The sequence below is a fragment of the Lemur catta genome, chromosome 13, assembly GCF_020740605.2.
Source record: "Lemur catta isolate mLemCat1 chromosome 13, mLemCat1.pri, whole genome shotgun sequence".
NCBI classification, from domain to species: Eukaryota; Metazoa; Chordata; class Mammalia; order Primates; family Lemuridae; genus Lemur; species Lemur catta.
Window position 1 is genome coordinate 27,420,203 of NC_059140.1, and position 22,328 is coordinate 27,442,530.

General features: G+C 36.1%; 1 long non-coding RNA gene across 2 annotated transcripts; it reads left to right on the forward strand.

The window, feature by feature from the left end:
* Nucleotides 1–8,077: 8,077 nt before the first annotated feature.
* On the forward strand, nt 8,078–22,052 carry LOC123649211. Of its 2 annotated transcripts, XR_006738915.1 has the most exons (4): nt 8,078–8,111; nt 12,996–13,064; nt 18,654–18,698; nt 22,018–22,052. It is a non-coding gene; the product is annotated as an uncharacterized LOC123649211 (long non-coding RNA). The 2 variants fall into 2 exon arrangements; XR_006738914.1 differs by lacking the exon at nt 18,654–18,698.
* The last annotated feature ends 276 nt before the right edge of the window (nt 22,053–22,328 follow it).

Genomic DNA, 22,328 nt, shown 5'->3' on the forward strand with positions numbered 1-22,328 from the left:
GTCAGCAATATCACATCTCTCACTTCACCACCAACCCTTCCTGCAACATTTACACAAGTGTGATGGAATTTTAAAGCTACATGCATAATGAGGTCAGTATTTCAACCTGGAATTTTGCATCTGCATAAAGACACAGCACTTTCTCCCTTTCATGTTGTTCCATGTACTGGTGGTCTTTTTGTAAGGATTTCTATCTCCTGCAGAGGATTATGAATACTTTTGAGGTCAGGAAAATTCCCCCTCCCGCTATTGCTAATTATATTTGTGGTGAGACTTACCACAGTACCTCCTCATTGTGAGGGCTTAATACATGCTTTTAATTAAGACTCAAGAAATGAAGTATATCCAGTTTACGTAGTGTTAGTTTACTGAACAAAACCATAAACGCATCTTCACAGTAAATAGAATAATACTGATTATAGAACCATTTGGGCAGAGGCTTATATAGAAAACCAAAAAAAAAAAATGTTGTGGAAATTTTAGAAAAATAAATACTACTTTTAAAAGAAAAATCTCGCTCTGGGAAATACTAGAAGAAAGTATTTGCATACAGTAGAAATGGGAAGGTTTCTTCATTTGCCCCTGGCTTTCTGTTCCCCAGCTTTATTTTTTGCCTTGGTCTGTTTTCCAGGAATACAGCTTCTATGAGCGTTCATGTACTGGGTTTTGTTGACCGTAAGTTTTTATTTGTCTGGGTAAATGCTCAAGAGTACAATTGCTGGGTTGGTAAGTGCATATTTAGTTTTATACATCAGTTCCATTTTAACCTTGCCCACAGCTCTGTAAATATCCTCTTCATAACCCTTTGAGTTGACTTTCTCTTTCCTGTTCAGACTGAAACACTGAAGTTGGAGAAAAACAGAATTTTAGAAATACAAGAAGTATCTAAATTCTGTAGAAAATGTTTAGCTATGTGCTGTTTGCATATATATGTATATATATATGCCTTCATTGTTTTAAAAGCAAGTATAAACATAGGACAAGAAAGATGGGCAAAAACTAATAATTGTCTTCAGCCACCTATCAGAAGTAATCCAAGATAACATTATTTTCTGAAACATATCAGCAAAAGCTTACTTTAGCTCTGGTTATATCTATTACTTACTGTTTTCCATAGTCTATGTGTATTCTACGTAATAAAAAATAAAATGGAAACATCAAAAAATTACAAAACTCAAATTAACACTGAAAAGGAGAATCACCCACATATGTCTGAATGTTTTGCATTGCGAGTGTATCTAACATTGCCTGGCACAACAATTGCCTAAGTTGTTACAAAGGGCAGAGAAAAAATTGTGAAGTAGAGGATACTCTGAGCCTCTTTCCAAATGAGATTACCATACGTCACTAATCATTCATTTATTAATGCATCTTACAAGTATTTGTCGGTCATGTACTGTGTAAAATGCATGTACAAGAAGACAAGTTATGTTTCTCTGCTCTAGGATAATTCTCTAAGGACAGAGTAGTTTGTCAGCAGTAGCATGCAAATCATTCAAACACTAAATTTAATAGCAAACTTTAGAAGAGAAACTCTAGTTGAATTTTATTAGCTGCACAGTCTGCATGACAAAACAATGGAATCAGATAAATTCACACCAAAATAAACTCTTGATTTTATACAATATGAGGCGTGATGGCACAAGGTGAATGTTGGATTTTTTTTTTCTTAATTTTAATTTTCTTTCTTTTTTTTTTTGAGACAGAGTGTCACTTTGTTGCCCTGGCTAGAGTGAGTGCCATGGTGTCAGCCTCGCTCACAGCAACCTCAAACTGCTGGGCTTAAGCCATCCTTCTGCCTCAGCCTCCCAAGTAGCTGGGAGTACAGGCATGCACCACCATGCCCGGCTAATTTTTTCTATATATATTTTATTTGGCCAGATAATTTGTTTCTATTTTTAGTAGAGACGGGGTCTTGCTCTTGCTCAGGCTGGTCTCGAACTCCTGACCTTGAGTGATCCACCCGCCTCGGCCTCCCAGAGTGCTAGGATTATAGGTGTGAGCCACCACGCCCGGCCAATTTTAATTTTCTTACTGTCTTTATTTTGCATGAATGACACAAACCTAGAACAAAATTCCTAGATCTCATAACATTAAAGTTTCTGCCCTACAAGTGCTAAAAAAACATGTATTAGTTTAATATAAAATCAGAAGCTTGACATGCTATATTGCATAAATGGGTAGAGTAGATAAGGAAATAGCTCAAGGATAAAAATAGATACAGATACTCATATTACTCTCCAGAATGTGCAGAACTAGAAAGTGGGCAGGAATCAGAAGACCCTGGATAAATTCCACCTCTAGCATGTGCCCACTGTGTATGACCTTGGGTAAGTCCCTGGCTGGGTTACCCAGTATTTCTTCATCTTTCTCTTTCAAAAAATTGAATTAAAAATAGTGGAGTAATAATTTCTGCCTTTACAAAGAAATTATAGTCCTAACTTCATCAGAGTGTTGACATAGTCAAAATGAGAAATGATAAAGGAAAAAACTATTAAATACACCCTTACACACCCACATGAACAAATAACATGATTTCATACAAATCAGTATTACAGTCAGAATAATTACAATTATTCCTAACAGTTTTCTATTGTTTAAAAGTTTTGGAAATCTTCTTTTGTTATAGTAGCAGGACCACTTTCTGTGCCTCATAAGAGAATCGATCTCAGTAAGCTACAGCTGCATGTCTTTTTGGTTAGACTACCCTTCTTTGACTTAATCACCTTCTTTGTTCATCAGACAGTATCAAAATTACCTTTGATTGTTTTCAAAAAGATGAATCATATCATTGAAGAAGAGACCATTTGGTATTAGTAAAGATGTCTAAAAGAATTTTTCTCATGTTTTTAAGTTAGCTCTGTAGTTTAAATATTATAATATATACATATAGAAAGCTACATAAATTAAGTGTAAAGCTTGATGAATTTTCACAAAATGTACACACTGGTTAATTACAACCTAGGTCAGGAAATAGAACATTATGGGCATCTTAGAAGCCTCCTTTAGCCCTTTTATAGTCATTAACAATTCCCTCTCTGCCCAAAGGGTAGCTACTCTCCTGATATCAATCAACATAATTTATATAGATAAACTTAGTATAGACAGGAAGACAAAATATGTACATTTTGTCTTATTTTCTCAAAATTATTAATTATTCAAGTTGTGTATATCAGTAGTCAATTCATTTTCATATGTTACTATGTTGAATGAATATGAAGAATATGCCATTATTATCCATTCTGATGTCTTGATGATGATTTGAGGGAAATATTAACCAGTTCACAGCTATTTCAAATAGTATGGCCATAAACATTTTTGTACATATGTTTTGGTGAACATACATAAGCATTTCTGTTGAGTACATTCTTAAGACTAGAAACCCTGCATTGATGGACATGTATAATTTCAATTTAATTAGATATTGCCAGTTTTCAAAAGTGTTAGTACCAACTTAGACTCCTACCATTATTATATGAAAGTTCCAATTTCTTTTCTATGATCTGTTACTTTATTTCCAACTATAAGGTGATTTTATAGTGATTTTGCTGTTATTGATTTCTGGCTTCCTTTATAGTCAGAGAAGATATTCTGTCTGATTAAATCCTTTGATATTTGTTGTAGCTTTCTTTATAGACCTGCATACGGTCAGTTTTGATAAATACTCAATGTTCACTTCATAAAGAATGCACATTCTACACTGTTGGTGCATTATCCTATGTTAAGTCAATTAGGTCAGATTACTTACAAATGTTGTTCAAATCTTTTGTAACCTTAGTTTTTTTTTTTTTTATTTTTTCCCCCATCATTAAGATGGGTAAGATAAAATCTCTCACTATGATATTTCTATTTCTCTTTATAGTCTTGCAACTTTTGATGTATATATTTTTAAAGTGTGTTACTAGGTGCATACAAATTTAGAGTTGTTTTATCTTCTTTGTGGAGGAATGTGAGGGAATATTCCTAGTAATGCTTCTTTCCTTACCTTGTATGTTGTCTGGTATTAATTTATATACACTAGTTTTCTTTGGGTCAATATTTTTTCTTTCATGCTTTTACTTTTAACCTTTATTTGTCCTTTTTTTTTTTTTCTTTTTTGAGACAGTCTTGCTCTATTGCCTAGGCTAGAGTACAGTGACATCATTATAGCTCACTGCAACCTCAAACTCCTGGGCTCAAGTGATCCTCCTGCCTCAGCCTCCTGAGTAGCTGGGCCTACAGGTGCACACCACCATACTCAGCTAATTTTTCTATTTTTTGTAGAGATGGGATCTCACTGTGTTGCCCAGGCTGGTCTTGAACTCTTGGCCTCAAGCAATCCTCCTGCCTCAGCCTCCCAAAGTGCTAGGATTACAGACATGAGCCACCTCGCCTAGCCCCTTTCTTTGTCCTTTTATACATTTTAATATGTCTTGTAAGCAGCATTTATTTTGGATTGTTTTACACAGTTTGATAATTTAAAAAATGTAGAATATTTAGTCCATTTATCTTTGTGTATATATTTTCATTGTATGCTTTTAATGTTTTTATTAAAGTGAAATTTGCATAGAGTAAGATGTATCTTAAGTCTATAATATGATAAGTTTAAAAAAAAGTATACACATGTAAACTACACCTCAATCAAAATATAGACTATTTCCATTATCCCAGAAAGTTTCTTTGGCCACATTCCAGGCCATCTCCAATCCCACAGACAACAATTTTTCTGAGCACTAGCTTCATAGATTAGATATGTCCTTCATATAAATGAATCATACAGCATGTAAGGTTTTGTGTATGGTTTCCTTTATTCCACATGATACATGTCTACCATGTATCAGTAATTAATTCTTTTTTAATTACTGAATAATAGTGTTACATTGTATGACTATTTTCTTGTTGATATACAATTCAGTTGTTTCTAGACTCTATACATAATTAATAAAGCTGCTATAAGCATTTGTGTGTACATACATTCTTATTTCTCTTGGGAGAAATTCCGTAGAGTGAAATTTCTGGATCATATTTATTTAGATTTACCCACATGTTTACGATTTCATTGCTTTTTATTCCTTCCTGCATTTCTTTGCTTCTGTTATAATCTTCATTTTGCTTGAAAAAATTATTTTAATATTTCTTGTTTGCAGATCTGTTGGCAACATGTTATAGTTTTAGTTTGCATAGAAATGTCTTTATCTTCATTTTAGAAGACTATAATCACGCAGTATAGATTTCTTGATTGGCAAGGTTTTCTTTTTTTTTTCAACTTGAAAGATATTATTCGTTGTTTTCTGGCTTCATTTATTTCTGTTGAGGAATTTGCTGTAGAAATTATTTTGCTCTTGGAAGTAAAAGCTTATAATTTTTCTCTGGCTGCTTTGAAGGTTATCTCTTTTGTTTTGTTTCCAGCAGATTTACCTAGACATGTTTTTCTTTGTGTTTATCCTGCTTTGGGTTCATTTTGACTTTTGAATCTGTGGCTAGATAGCTTTTATTGGTTTTGAAGAATTCTTGACTACTATCTCTTCAAATATTGTTTATTTCTGTTTTGCTCTTTGTTCCCCTTTGGGACGTTAATCACATATATATTAGGTTTTGGCATCCTCTCCCACATTCTCTTAGTCTGTTTGCTCTATTTTCTAGCTTTGTTCTCTCCATATTATAATCTGGATATTTTTTCTACCAACCTCTTTTCCAGATCATTGTCTTTTCTTCAGATGTGTCGAACTTGTTACTATGCCTATCTATGGCATTCTTTATATTTTAGTTCTAGAAATTTCACTTGATTCTTTCTTTGAATAGATTTCAGTTTTCAAATGAAATTCTTCATTGTGTCAAGTATTTGCTTGAGTTATTTTCTAGTCTGTGCCTCATAATTCCATTATCTCTATTACATCAGCATCTGTTTCGGTCATAAAATTTTCTTTCTGGATCTGGTCTAGAATTGTTCAGTTCAGTTCTCTGTGCTTACCTCCTCTCCAAGGTCATGGCCCCTCAGGGCCTGGATTACAATTTTTGGCTCCCCCATTCTCTGAGACTGCAGGAAACTCTGCTTAGCTTCTCTGCCTCTTTATACGCACATTCTCCTAAACGTCTCAACCTTTATTTTTTTTTCTCTCTTTTTTTTTTATTTCAGCTTATTATGGGGGTACAAAAGTTTAGGTTATATATATTTCCCATGTCCCGCCCATCCCCCTGAGTCAGAGCTTCAAGTGTGTCCATTCTCCAGACAGTGCGCCTGGCACTCACCATGTAGTCATACCTCCATCCCCTCCCCCCACCCCCCACCTCCCCGAGTCAGCACCTTCAAGCATGACCATTCCCCAGACGGTGCGCAACGCATTCATCATGTAGGCATACACCCATCCCCTCATTCCATCCAGCAATCCCATTATTGGGCATCTACCCAAAGGAACAAAAGTCATTCTATGACAAAGACACCTGTACCCGAATGTTTATAGCAGCACAATTCACAATTGCAAAGATGTGGAAACAACCCAAAATGCCCATCAATTCACGAATGGATTAGTAAATTGTGGTATATGTATACCGTGGAGTATTACTCAGCTATAAGAAATAATGGTGATACGACATCTCTTTGGTTCTGGAGAGAGTTAGAACCCATTCTATTAAGTGAAGTATCCCAAGAATGGAAAAACAAGCATCACATGTACTAACCAGAAAATTGGTTTCCCTGATCATCACCTAAATGCACATTTGGGAATGATACCAATTGGATATCAACCTTTATTTCTGTGTTGCTTATGAAGGACAGATACATCAAGGAAAAAAGTGGCATAAAATATAAGGCTCATGTCTATGAATTTCCCCATTCTTTAGGATCTTGGCTCTTTTATGTCTGGGCTACTCTGCTAGTTCTCTAAAACTTTCAAGCAGCTTTTTAAAAAGTATTCTGTCAAGCTTTTCCAGTTGTTCTTGGGAGAAAGACCAGTCTACACTAGTCTGCCATAGCATAGCAAAGCCAAATGAGTCAGTAGCTACAGAACTCCTAGGGTTGTGCTTCAGGCTAAATGCCCATGAGATTCTTAGCTTCCGGACAGAGACAAGCTGCCACCAAGAAAAACCTGGTCAGCTCTTCTTCCAAGTAAGCCATAAGTAAAGCTCAGAGCAAATCAAAGATGTCCCTGGTCATCCTACCTCTCAGACATATTTCTAGAAAAAGTAGACACTTGAAAAAGTCCACTCTTGGGAGTAGCCTTGATCTATGGAAATTTCCCAACACCCAAATTTTGACTTTTTTGATCTTATTTTTATACTATAGAAATAGAATAACACATGAGGCAATTCCCTTACACAGACAGAAGTGGAGATTGATATAATTATCCCATCAAGTTGGGCAATGTCTGTGCTATTAGTTGAGCTATCTTAATAAAATCCCCTGTCTTCCTACAAAACACACACACACACACACACACACACACACACACACACACTACCCCTCTAAAATTGTTATGTGTAAATTTAAGTTTAGTATATGTCAACAGAAATATCACTAACTTCTGTTTCAACTTTAATTGAGCTAAAATACCACCAGGATCACTTTTTATTTTGTGAATTTTTAGGGTTTTCTTTAATTTAGCAAAAATAGAATTAGTATGACTAAAGACTAAATGTACAATTAACACAATAATTGATTACTATAATAAATTAGAATAATAGAATTAGAAAATAAGTTTATAGAGACAAATATGGTTCACTCATTTTCTTTCAGTTATCATGAATTCCATCCTTTACTGTCTTAAATTAAGTCATTCTAACTTCTAAATTTTTCATTTTACTAGATTCTTATGAGTAACCACAAAATCCTTAGAAAAAGAAAACAAACGTCAAAATACAAAATTTAAAATACCATGAAGCTTTAACCATTAAATTTGGGTTGGAAATAAGCATTTACTAACATTTCAGTGTCCACTGTTTACAGTGTAACTGTATCGTAATGCATTTCTGTGCAGGTGATTTTATTCTTTTCTTTTTCTTTATTTTTTTAGAGACAAGGTTTTCTCTGTCACCCAGGCTGAAATGCAGTGGGATGATTATAGCTCATGGTAACCTCAAACTCCTCGCCTCAAGCGATGCTCCTGCCTCAGCCTCCCAAAGCACTCGGATTACAGGTGTGAGCCCTCATGCCCAGCCCCTTTCTTTTCTTTTTAAAAATCAAGTCCTATTTTAATTGTGTTAAGGAAGTTCCCTATTTAAACAATCCTGTAATAAATGCATAAGGAAAAAAGAATTCCTTTGGAAAAGTCAGCTCTTCCTTTTCATTTATGTTTTCCAAATTTGAAATTTCTATTATTAAATATTTAAAAAGTGAAATACAGGTATTTTAGAGCAGGTATAAATTATAAGTAATTGCAACACTCTATTTGAAAATTGAATTGTATTTGAGGTAATGTAGATTTTAAAAACACAATTATAGCCTTTGAAATTAGTAAATACATATTTATCTAAATTAACATTTGGTACTTGAAATCTTTTATGGGTGTATTGTCAAATGAGTTACTCTGTAGGAGGGACATCTGTCTTCCTATGGCTCTGAGAGAGGCAGTCCTCAATACTCAACATGCCCTTAAATGTTGTGCTGATATGAACTTATGTTTTAATCAGAAGGATAAATGTAGTCTTACATGTTCACTTGGTTCTCATTCTCTTTATTCATTTTCCTTTGGTAGTTGTCTAAAAGCCAGAACCCTGCAGGTTATTTTGCTTAGAAATGCTTAAACCAGACTGCCAAAAGCCTTTTCCTACAGCTTTTAAAAAACCATTTCTCAGATGTATAGGAATTCTTATTTGTCAAAAATCTGCATGAATCTAAAATTAACCACCACAACAGCAATTCATGTTGAAAAGAATTTATAAAGAAGGAAACCATGGCAACAGAATCATTTATTTTTAACTGCACCAACCCTTATCTCCACCTTCACCCCTCAGCTAAGTACACTAAAGCCATAGCTTTTTCCCTGCTGCCTGATTCCTACTGTAGTTCTGCATGAGTCAAAAATAGCAATAGGCATTGTCATATTTATATTACTAAGTCCTGTGCAAGCCATACTTCTCTTCCTGTTTACTTGCTCACATTCTTCTGCCAACGGTCTTTGAGGAACTTTTGTGGTTGTCAAGGCGAAGCTCAGCTATTGCATACTGCAGGGTCAATGCCACTGCTAATGCCAGCGACAAGCGCTTTAGTGGTTAGATTAGGGTCCTGATTTAATTACCCAAGGATTCCACATCTTACCAGAAGTGAGCTGACCACATAGGGCAAGAGCAGATACAACTGTGGCATATCCCAACAGTGTCTCTTGTCTCCCAGGGATCCTATCTGTATACATACCTGCCTAGCTCTGTTTTCCCGATACCACTGCCTTTTATATTTCTGGTCTTATATCCCAATGCTAGGAGAACTTACACTTATAATATATGTACTTTCCTCAACCAAAGGTTTACAAACTTCAGGAAAAGACTGTTTTTGTTAAAATGTCTTAAAAACATTTATCAGAAATTTTCACATGATTGAGAACACTGGAAAACACAAGCATATTTTCCTGTTAATAATGTCAAAAACAATTTACTTTCAAGGCTGGTATATCTCTGAAAACCTAGTAGCCTGTTTTAGTAAATATCTCCTGATAAGATATGGTATTTGAAATATGTCTTTTGTAATTCCTTTGTCTATTTTGATTTCTTTTAGCTCAGTTCCATGAGGAACTTAGATGTTCAAAGATAAAGGTTCATTTCTCATTGATTCGGTTGAGCTAGTCATCCTGGAAGGGCCCTGTGAGAAACACAGACTTTATCACTGGAGATCAAAGACTTATGTTTGGAGGAATAAAGGGCAATAACCCAGTAACACAACTGAATCACATGGAAAATTGATCTCATATTTTCTGAAATGAATGAAAAATGTGATGGTCAAAAGGACACTGACCCACTTACCTATGAACCATATTCAGGGTTAAATAAGAGACCAAAGGAAGAGGACGTCTCATCATGTCCCGGTTACAACAATAGCAGAGCGGAGGCATGGGCCCCGTATTGGTTCATTTTAACTTCTTCCTTGTTTGTTTCTGTTATTTGTTTCTGTGGCCCATTTCTCAGAATTCCGCCCATTACATTGGTCTGTAAGGTTTTTTGCCTGACTTTGCTTCATGGAAGGTTTTCTGGGGTGTATCAGGGATATTTGCATTAAAACTTTGGCAAATTCTGATAGGTACTTACACAAAGAAACGACTACTTATCAATGGCATTGAGTGCTGTATTTCCTCTGAAGTAAAGGAAAACAAGAAATGTATTGTTTAGAATTAATTCTTTGAAATCAGATGAAGCCAAAAGTATATTGTTTTTCAGCTTCAGTGCAGAGAAACAAAATCATCTTCTTTTTGGAGGAATTATGAGGAGAAAAGCAGGAATATCATACATTCTCCATTTCCAAAGCTGCAGTTACTTTATTTTCTGTGATTGCTGCTTTGTTTTCAACATTCCCCATTTTGGGTAGCAGCTCTGAGGATTTATTCTGCAAATATTTATTTTGCCCCTACAAGGTATGAGTCACTGCCTGTGATAAATGATAACTGTAGAAGTCGGACTGCAAGTGTGGAAACATGAGGGAATCCAGGTATAAATAAGGTATTGAATAGCCAACTCCTACCATCGTAGAGAGACACAAAAAAGAAAGTTGCTTATTCAGCAGGGGAAAAAAATCATAAGAGCACAGAAGTAAAAAAAAAAAACCAAAAAACTAAACATTTTTTTCCCTACATTTCATGGTATATTGCTAAATGACTGCCAAAAGAAATCAAATTTTAAGACTATAATTCAATAAAGAAATAAGAAAAATTAAAAGTTTATCCTTTCTGAGCCCATGGTCAGCTTTGTGATAACCAAGTGTTATCAATTTGCCTTGAAAAAGATATGTAAAAGTTGATAAAGCCCCAGCTAAAAATTTTTGTTATTTGGGTATGAAATTAGAAATTTACTAAATATATTCATTAAGTAAGTGACAGGGGAAATTTTGAAATATCTGAAGGAATCGCTCTTGGGCCTCTGAGGTGCACCCATACTTGGGAAGATTGAAGTATTTAAATTCTTTGTCAGTGTAAGCGAACGCTAATGAAGAGAACACTGAAGTTAGCATCAGGAGAACTGAAGATTTGTACTCAACATTTTGTTGACAGCCAACTTATTCTTAAAATAGATGTTTTCAAGTGTCTGATGTATATAATAGTATAACAATAATAAAAACTTGGTAAGGCAATGAGGCAAAGGGAAGAGCGGGGTAGAAAATAGCTGAGACCAAGCTACAGGAACGTAAAGGTGTGAGTGTCCCGAGGTGCTGCCCACTTGCCAGGAGACAGCCGCAGCTTTGCCCCTGAGCTTTCTGGCCGCCATCCTAAATGGAAAACAAGCAGTTACATGTTTCACAGTGTCCATGAGCTAAAACCAGAACAGTCATTCAGGAGAGGCATAATTATTCCTGGTACTTAGACTTGAGAGAAATTTCTCTCTCCCATGGGTCCTCATAAAAAAGCCAGTGAGTGAGTCATCTGATGAAGCTCCAAGAGAGAGTTCTCAGAGGGGGCCGGGGCCATTTCATGGAAAAGCAGCCCCCTAGCATGCCCCTCTGCTCACACATCCATTCTGCCACTCAGTAAATGATGTCACTTAACCTCTCGGTGACCGGGATGCTTCAGCTGGAAAACGAGGACCTGGGTAACGTCTTGGATTGTATCCAGCAGAAAAATTCTGTTTCTTGGATTCTAATCATTACAGCAGGTCCTTAAAAGGCTCTGCTTGCGAACATTTTCAGCTTAGGAAGGCATAATATTGTTGAAATAAGACTGTATATGTGTGTTTGTGTTTATGTATTCAAACTTCTTACTCAGTGGTCTACCCTACCCAACAGAGTCCAGGAGGAAAGCAGAATCTACACCAGTAATTTAACCCAGAATATTTAATCTAAAGAATTACTGACTGGAGGCAGATGAGTAGTCACTAAGAGGAGATAAAGGAGAACTCAGAGAATACCCCAGGCTGAAAGATAGTGCCCAGTGATGAACACATTTGGAGAGGGCATCCTTTCCCAGGCTGAGATTTAGACTTCACTGGAGTCTAAATTCATAGTGGCTGGACTTACTGAATGACAGGGAAGGTTACTGGCCAAATCCGATCCATGGCCAGCAGGCTGGGGCTGCCGAGTTGGGAGACCTGGGTGGAGACTGGCATTCTGAACGCCTGCCACGGGGACCCAAGCAAAACTGGCTAGAGGGCATGTGCTACTGGATCTCTTAGACACAAGCTTCTAGTAGCCACACCCCGCCAAGTCAAGAAAAGTCTCTTCCTCTGCTACTGTCTCTCCTTTGACATCTTCTACTGACAAAGATTAACATGGTGCTAGCTGGCAAAAAGAAAAAAAAATTCTTAGGAGTTGCAACTCCAGTACTACAAAGCAGAGCAATGAAGAGTGAATTTGGAGCTCAGAGGCAATAAATGGATAATTGGCACACCTACCTTTTCTCAAATCATTAAATTCTGAGATGTGTAATGTGCATTGACAGTCCCTCACAACAAAGAATTATCTGATAGTTGAGAAACCCTGCTCTATCTGAATGGATGGCCATTGGAAGATTTTGACCAGGACTGGGGCTGGAGGGTTGTGGTGGGGTGGGCGGAGGGGAGGGCAGTGAGAGTGATCTTTTGCATTTCAAAAATATGTTGCTCTGGAGAAAGCCCATAGCAGATACACACCGATAGCAAAGGAATCTTAAAAATATTACTGTCAGCATACGCCTTGTAAAACCTTAAGTGGAATTTGTTTGTTTACCCTCTTGGATAGTATTATTCAATTTTTTTTATCATGACTATAAAAACTCTAGACCCCATCCCTCAAGGGGAAAGAAAAAGTCAGTGATAACATCATTCAAATGGTTTAATGTGGGGTAAAAAATTTAAACATGGATAATGTTCACCATTTAGTTATCTTATTCAAATGACGTGTGTTGCAGATTTCCGAGACATCCAGGAAACAGTTTATTTTCTACCAACTCAACTTTCACACCTAAAAACATTTTCAGGTAAGAAAGTAACAAATTCCCCTGAATTTCCATATGGTTAATGCTATTGAAGCCTGGCTCTACAGGAAGTCATAAATATTCTAGTGGAAAGGTAATGAAAACTAAATTCTAAGAGTTTTAATTTGAAGCCATAGGACTCTTAGCTGGGATCTGAGGGAAAATAATTTTGACTGCTGTGGGAGATTTTTGGTATTGTGGTGACAGATACAAAAATCAGGAAAAAGTACATTCAGACAGGATAGCATGTCACAGGCTGGGCACTCGTTAGTACTCTTCTCACCAACACTTTTCAGCCTATTCAATTTACCCTACCTCTAACAGGAAGGATAATATTTTAATCGTTGGACATCTTTTTATCGAATCCTTTCTGTCTAGCTCTCACAAGAATTATAGATTGCAGTATACTTATATAAACAGATTTGTATAAGATTTTTAGAAGAGATTTTGTTTTCAACTCTTTAAAATAAATGACAAACATTGAAAATCTTTGTTGCAAAGGTTTTCACTAGACTTGAGTATTTAGTTGGCAAGCTCTTAATTTTCTTTCTAAATTCTGATTGAACCAAGTATTTGGCTCACCTAACTAACTTCATTAATGTGCCAATTTTCACTGTAATTTCAAAGTATCAAACACTTCTTTTGAGCCTCAGAGAAAGAGAAATTTCCAGGGGGAAAAAAGTGCGTTGTGAATGAATGCTAAAAAGCCAGTGGAAATAGGTAAAGATATAACTGTCCCGAAAGTAAATATTAAAATACTACTATCTTGATGCAAAAAGAAAAAAATGAGAATCTCCGTGCTGACAGAGCAATAAATAACCATAAAAGTATTCCTTAACTAGACGAATCCTTAAGTATTACAATTCAAGAGATTCCATTCATTCTCATCTTGGTGAAAAGGCATACATCATCCTTTACTGTGTCAAACCTTCTAGACACTTTTATTAATGTCTGTTTTCAAGCTACTTTTTTCCTATTACTTGCTTAAAACAAGCAAGCCAACACAGTTGAATATTAGAAAGAAAAACTTGTGAAAACTCAAGTCATTTGTTACCTATCAGTAGTATGTATTAAATAGATCCGTAACAGTTGATATTATTATAAAGACTACATGAGATTTAAGATTTACCTTACTATTGTATATATTAAGTAACTGAATATTCAGTTTCTATAGATATTGATGCCAGAGGGCATCTATGTACATTTTTACAAACCCGGTTTCCTCATCTGTATTTGACTTGCTCCATACTACATTTCACTCCCAATGTTTACACTTATTTGCCTTTCACTCACAATCTTGATAAGAGGAATTTCCTTTCTTCAGAGATGGAAGCAATCTAGATAGTTGTTAAAAGGTGGTGTTGATAACACACAGCTATGAGGTGATATCTGTAATTTTTAGTGACTGGAGTAAAATACTAGAAGTAAAATTTATAAAAGCACCAACCTTTCTACCTCTTGCTACATCACATTTTAAATCAAAGTAAGCAAAGATTTTAAAAGAGGGAACATGAGGCCAAGAGTTGACATTACAGTCACTGAAATCCATCTGCACCACTGGAGGGAACTTTAAATGTTAGAACATTTTTCGTAATTTATTTTTTTTTTGATATTTATCCTCTCTTTGCCTGATTGTTGGCTGACAAACTATTTCCAAACATTTATATGACTTCTGCTTATGTGTTCCAGAGAGGAAAAGACCTTTTGTTGTAGGTAGTAAAAATCAAGCAAAACAGATAGGGTCAAGATTTGCCAAAGGTCAAAGGTCATGACAAGTGAGTGACTCAGAAGCCCTTGAGGTCAAAGGTGCAGCTGGAATCCCATAACCTCCACTCCACCTTTTACATCACAAAGGAAAGCAGCGCTTTTCTAACTTCTGTGAAGGAATCTATAAGCATGTTCACATTTTTCCTTGAAAAATTATTTCTAAATGATTCTGCCCATGATTATTTTCCCCCTTGAAACCAAGTGGCATGAAATAGGCTTTTATATAAATTGAATGTCTCCTTAGCCTTTTATTAGTATTCTATATTGGCAACCCAGAGGAGGAAGAACTAACAGAGATTAATATGTGTTTTTTAAATAGAAAATAAGCACATTTTTTAGAAGATCAAAACCCAGACCAAAGCAGGGTATTTATCTTCCTTGTTATTTTCTTTTTCAATCCCATGTGTATTTATTGACTGTACCTAAAAATGTTTTTCTTGAAAAAACAACTAAGATTAATAGTGATCTCTTATGCTTTCCATTTGGAATATATTCTTAGGTTAAATTCTTAATACAAGTCCAAAATAAGATTTTGTAACAGGAACCAACTTATTATTTTTTTTGTTTGTTTGTTTGCTAATTTGAAACAATTAAAACTTCAGTGATGCTAAGGCCACTCTTTAGGTCAGAATGGTAGATCTCAGGATATATTAGTAGCTACAGATATCTCTACACCACGTGAACTGGAAGAAAAATGCAGAACCTTACTTTTCAACTCCATTGGTTTCTAACCTCTCATGAGCACTTAATTCCTCATAGAGAAGGAAATAGTCACGCTGTAGAATCCTGTGGCCCATGAAGGGTAATTGGATAACATCTTTTGAAAGATTTACAAGCCTGCCAAGGATTTTGCCAGCTTTAAACCTGATTGATTCAGTGTGAAAAGATCTGAACAATTCTGACCTAAAAGTTTAAAGACAGACCTTTCCTGTGAAAGTATAATTTAGAGCCTGTAATAAAACTGTATTGGAAAACACCACATTGAAGAACACAGTCATAAATTGCAAAACTTAGCATTATGTTAAAGGACCTTTTTTCCCTTATCCTCTGAAAGAACCCTAATTGTTCACCAGACACTTTAATAATGAAGTGTTTTTGGTTTTGCTTCCCCACCCCCTGAAGAAGTTCCTAAACAAAGACAAAACTAGCCAATTACTTTACCTTCCTAACCAAGAAGTTTGACTTCTTGGTTATATATACAGATAGAATGTATACAACTTTTTTCTTATTAGGTAAAATAAAGGAAAGCAAAATTTTGTTTATCTTTAACAAACAAAGAATAGACCAAATAGACTTGTCTGATATCTAAATTTTTCAAAATGCTGTTTCTATTCTTATATTAATTTCCATCTTGACAAAATATATATACTCATGAATAGTAGAACATTTTATGGATAGGCTCAAATGCTTTTGATGACTCAGACAAATTAATGATTAAACATCTTCCAGCTAATTACTCCAGGCCATTAATTATTTATCCACATCCATAAGTCTATCCTCTATATTAGCCTCTCTCCTCTGCTGCCCATTTTAGAAGAAGCAGGTTTGGAAAAACTAAAACGTAAAAATTTCAAGTAAACAAAATTAAGTAAAATACATACATCCTTTTTTTTTTTCCTTTCTCTCTAGAATGGAGGAAATTGAGACTATGGTATTTAGACAAAAGCCTCTTTATCTTTAAACAATACCCCTTTTGTGACATGTTCACTAACTTTGTGTTTCCTCCTTGAATTTCAGTCTGAACGATTTAGGGAAAAATGCCATGTGTCCACTTACCTGTGATTTGGGCAAGACATGCCATTTGAATCATAGGAACTAGTCTTAGATGTTTAAAATACGCTTGATTTATGGGTCTTTTTGTCACTATGTACATATTTACAAGTGACCAGGAATGATTGCTTTTTGTGTAGATCTGTGAAAACACTAAGCTTCCAACAAATTGATAGCCTACTTTCCCCCCATTCTTTTAAAAAAACAAAACATAGCCAGGACTGTGACATTAAGGAAACAAGTTTCAATTAAGAAATTTGTAAAGGAGCAAGCCCTCTGCAGTGTAAACTAGTTTATATCATGAAAAGGCAGTCAGAGAGGAAGCAGGGGACAAAATGCTGGACTCTCACATTTCTTTCCTGAAGAATTAGGTCATAAGTTGGCTCAGGCTTTCACCCCCTTCCACATTCTACCAAGAGTTAAGTGTCAAGGAGGTAATTTAACCGGCCACCTAAAAATCCTCCTTGGCCTGTGAACTAGAACAGTTCCCCCCATATTGAAGTCATCAAGGGTCGAATAGATTCCACTGTATCAACTTGCAGCTGGTCGTTAGCAATTTCTGCAGGACGTGTTGTTTATTATGTTGGTCTACAACTCTTCTCCGAGCTGGCAGGGTCCCCAGAAGCTCTTCTTCAGAACGTTACATTCGGTTAAGCCGAAAATTAACTACTGGAAAAGTACCCCAGGGTGAATGAAAAGGCATATTAGGAATTGGCAATAAAAAAATTTTTTGTTATGTTCACATCACAGATGTCTTTATAAGAGTCATCCTACCATAAAGGATCAGAACAGCGAGACCACCTTTTAGGGAGTCCTGATTTTGAGTTCTGGCGCCACCTAGTGGGGAGGGGAGGAAGAGAAGATGCAAAAGAGGCTTGACTGGGTCGTCCCTGGGTAGAAAAATATTTTAATCCGATTAATTTCTTTCAAATGCTTTGTATAAATCCCTCCCTCCAAAAAAAAACAAAAAAACTAAATCAAAACAACAAAAACGTTATCACTCTCCCGAGGAGCAACTTTTCAGGGCTCCCCGTCAGTTAAACGATTAAGACCAAACTCCTGTTGTGCTGACACTGAAGGACCCCCACAATCAATGCAGTGAATCTTTGCAGCATTACTTGAAAGTACTTTTCTCCATGAATTTTTCATAATGGCCAGGCGGATCTACTCCCTGCAAATATTCATTGCCTTTGCTCACATTATCTTCCCATCCAGAACAAACTCTCATATTTTGTCATAATCTTCTCATTTGGAAAGGACTTTACAGTTGGGTTTGATGTCTTTTGTATTTGTGCCTTTCATAAAACTTCCTTACAAGAAGTCCTCCAACCTCGTTGTGAACATCTCTATGGGCAGTGAATTCAACCCGATCTGAGATGGCTTGTTATATTTTCAGTGATCTCTGGCAGAAAATGTTTTCATGTACTGGACCCACACCTCCCGCTCAAGAAGAGCAGGGCAAGTGCTAGATACTGGAGGGCTTCAGGGCACAGACTCGGGAAAAAGATGAGTTGGGTTCAAACTCCAGCTTTGTAACTTTCTAGCTGTGTGCCATTGGGAACATAATTTCTCTAGGTCTTAGTTTCTTCACCTGCAAAACACAGATAATAACAGTGCCTACTATCATATCAGCATTATAAACCAGCATATATATAAAAAGTGCTTACAACAGTGTGTGTCATGTACTTCATGCTTTATAAGTATTTGCTTTACTTATAGCTTTGGAAAGTCAAAAAGATATGGGTGATGATAGCAGTAATGGGAACAGATTAAATGAGAGTCTCAATGTATATACTCAGAACAACCAACATATAAGTTGCTCCACTAGTTAAAGTTCCATATAGCTTGGGAAATGCTGCATGCTATATGCAGCTAGATATCTATACATGCATATGCTCTAGCTACATAGATATATGATAATTAGCATAATTAAGGCTACTAATTCTTGACGTGTAAGGACCTAATTGTGTCTAACTTGGCATTTCCTAAACCCATGTGATTCAAGAATCTTTTTTAATATAACAGCTTAACATTTAGTATACATTTATGTTTTAGGAGAAGGATTCTCAATTCCAAACCTTTAAGGATGAAGCCCATAAGGTAAATCAGGGAAGCAGGCCAGGTAAAATACAGTGTGGAATAGCATGAATTGTGTCCTTGAGAGGATGCATGTCTTGCTTAAATGCATTTCAATTTGGCTTGTGAAAAAATACCATGTAGGCCAAAGAAAACATATCTGAAATTTGAATCTGGGCCATGTTCAGCAAATTTATGATTCCTGTAGAGTGAGAAAAATAACTGTATAACCTGGGAAAGAACCAATTTTTTAGGATAATAAAAAGAAGCCAGCAAAAGAGATTGTGAAGGAAAAGTAAGAGATGTAGCTGGGAAAGAGTAGCATCCTAGAAATAAAAAGAGGCAAAACAGAGAGGTCTCTGAGTCTAGAGAGAGGTTGCATGAGTTTCCTATTGCTGCTGCTGCTGCAAAATACCAGAAACTTAGTGGCTTAAAACAACACAAATTTATTACCTTTTAGTTTTGTAAGTCAGAAGTCTGACATGGGTCTGACTGTGCTAAAATCCAGGTGTAGGCGGGGCTGTACTACTTTTGGAGGTGCTAGGATTTCAAGCTTCTAGAGGCTGCCTGCAGTCCTTGGCTTGTGGCCCCTTCCCCCAGCCAAACTGTGTGAAGTCCTTCTTATATCACATCACTCTGATCTCCTCTCCTGCCTCCCTCTTCCACTTTCAAGGAACCTTGTGATTACAATTAACCACCTGGATATTCCAAGATACTCTCCCTATTTTAAGCTCAATCAGCTACATTATTTCCATTTGCAACTTTAACTTTAATTTGTCATGTAATACAACATATTCACAGGTTTGGGGGATTACAACATGGACAACTTTGGGGGAGCCATTATTCTGCCTATAACACACAGTAAATAGAAAGAATACTGAGGACAGGCCAGGAATCTCTGACAGCTTGGACTAGAGCTTTCTCATCTTCCCCTAATCCTGCCTAAACTATCCATTCTCTTACCTTTTACTAGTGGGAAAGAAAACTGGAAAAGGAGAAGGGAATTAAAACCCCCTTGGTAGAAATAATGCTCATAATTTATGGTGTGTGACTCTAAATGAAGGTGGAATGTCTTTGGGTAGGAAGGAAATAGTTCAACTGCTCTATGATGTTGGTGCAAGAAGCCATTCCAGAAAGATGGATAAAAAGAGCCTCTTCTAGAAAGATAAACTCCAAAAAATCTACCCTTTCCCCTTCTGGGGGTGGATGATTGCAAAATGATGCCTCTCCTCCAGGCCGATGCAGTTCTCTGAAAGGCCACACAGATGGGCAAGTGGTGCACTCATGCACCCCGTGGCTGGGGTCCGCTGCACGGGGCACAGGCTTCACAGCCATAGGGGCAGGTGGGAGACAGCCTGTGTTCTGGGCTCCCCTGACCCTCTGTCACACTCAGAGACACACTTCTACCATGGTCTTCCCCAGATTTCTAGGATTTCCTCAGACCATTTTGTACAGAACTCTATAATAGCCCACAGTGCAAGTTACCTTGGTTTCTTACATAATTATTTAATATCTTTCTTCTTGGCAGTGAATTCCCTGAAAGTAAAGAACATTTAATTATCTTTTTCAATTTCAGCAGAGTCTGCATTTATATCATTAGATTTATCACTGATGGGGTATATGAAGTGATTTTACATGATATAAAGATAAATTTTTTAAATGTTCCTAGTTAAGAATTTAAGTGTTTATCAGAATATATATGTGGCATCTTGATATTCAAAGTGTGGTTCTCAGCTTTGTGAGAAATGCAAAAATGGAAGCTTGTGAGATATACAGAAATGGCCCCACCCCAGGCTGGTGGCATCAGAATCTTCATTTTAGCTTTGTCCCAGATGACTTGATCTTGCATCAAAGTGTGAGAAGCACTAAGAGATCATCAAACCCACCATCTGTCAGGTAATATTGTGTAGAATGAGACACATTTATAAAAAGTGAGTTGATTTAAGGTTCATTTAAAGAAAAAATAACACTTAGGTGCTGCCCAAATAGGGCAAATTGTGAAGGAACTAAACAAATGACTAAAGTGTGGAAAACAGTGAACTCACACATGAAGGTGATTATAAATGTGTGTTGAATTAGTTGAGTATTTGATTTCCTATACCTTTGGACACCACCTTGTTCTACTAACCTAATAGGTACCTAATTCTTTCTTCTTTTCCACCTATACCCAGAGTCTTTTTTTTTTTTTTCTTTTTCCTGCTTAAGTCTCTAACAGCAAGGCTTTGCCTTACTCACTTCTGCACTCAACCCGTCAGTCAATAGATATTTATTAAGCACACATTCTAGGTATTAACAAACAAATCAATGTCTCTGCCTCATAGATATTACGTTATGATATCATACCTATGATCTCTGAAATCCCTTTAGGCCTAAAGTAACTCCTTATTACAGACAGAACAAGAACAAACTTAACTTTTCTCAGGTTTGAGGCAATTGCACAGAGCAATGAACACACGTACATGTTACAATACTTAAGTTGTACGCAGAGTTCCACCAAATCATGTAAAGCTCTAGTAGCACATAAAGCAAAACCAGCTGAGAACCGTTGGCAATCCGAATCTTCACCCAGATTCCACAGGTCCTAGAAGTGGAATCTGCCACATATTCATTCTAAATTTGATATGTCCAATCATCAGCAGATTTGGGCAGTTTCAGGCAAAGAATAGCTAGAAGTTACAAAGCAATTAAAGAACCTTTTGCTCTGAATCGCTAACTGCTAGCTGTTTGGGGGCTGCTACGTGGGGCAATAGTTTTATTCTTGAAATCCTAGGCAATAATTGTTCAATCATATCATCCTTAACCCTCACTAAACCAGGAATTTCAGAGGCAAAGTGCTTGACCTATAATTTTTCTCAGATTTTGAAAATATCTATACTTCATGATGTACATAAAGAAAAATACTTATCATGATTCTATGTTGTCTATTTATGAATAAATCTTTTAAGATACAACATTAGAAACGCTGTTAGACTGTGTGATGCTGGTTTGACACTTCAAATGACTCAATCAAGTGATGCAGGTGTGGTTTAGAGAGTGGTTTTAAGATCAAAAGGCAAGGAACATTTGTACCTGTAGAATATCATTCATCTCTAACAAATGCTTACTATTTGAAAATTTAGAGAGTATGACAATCAATACTTTCTTCACTGGAGAATTGATTCAACAATCCAATGCAGGTGTAATATAAATTGTTGATGATTGAAGTAGCTTTGTTTCATAAGGCATTTTAATGCTCACCTTTACTTGTTATTTTGATGTAAAAGTTATAATTTAAAGTTTATCGTATATCTTAAGTACTTTATTTGTATTTTCTCATTTAATCGTTATAACTGCCATTTTACAGGACAGAAACCTGACATACATCTGATGAGAATCCAGGCAATCCAAAATAAAAAATTCAAACTCTTAATCCTTTCATTCCCTCCTTGTCATTAACTTAAGCTCTTTCTAAAGTTAATCGTGTCTATGAAGCATGAATCTATAATATCTGGGAAAATACTGGCTAACTTGAAGAAAAAATAAATTGAAATGGAAAGCAATTAATTTCTTTTAATATGAATAAAGGATGATCTAAATGCTTGTGGAGAAATTATTTCAAGTAATGAAATTTACAGGGAAAACTCTTTTCTGAATAAGCAATCATGGCATTAATCC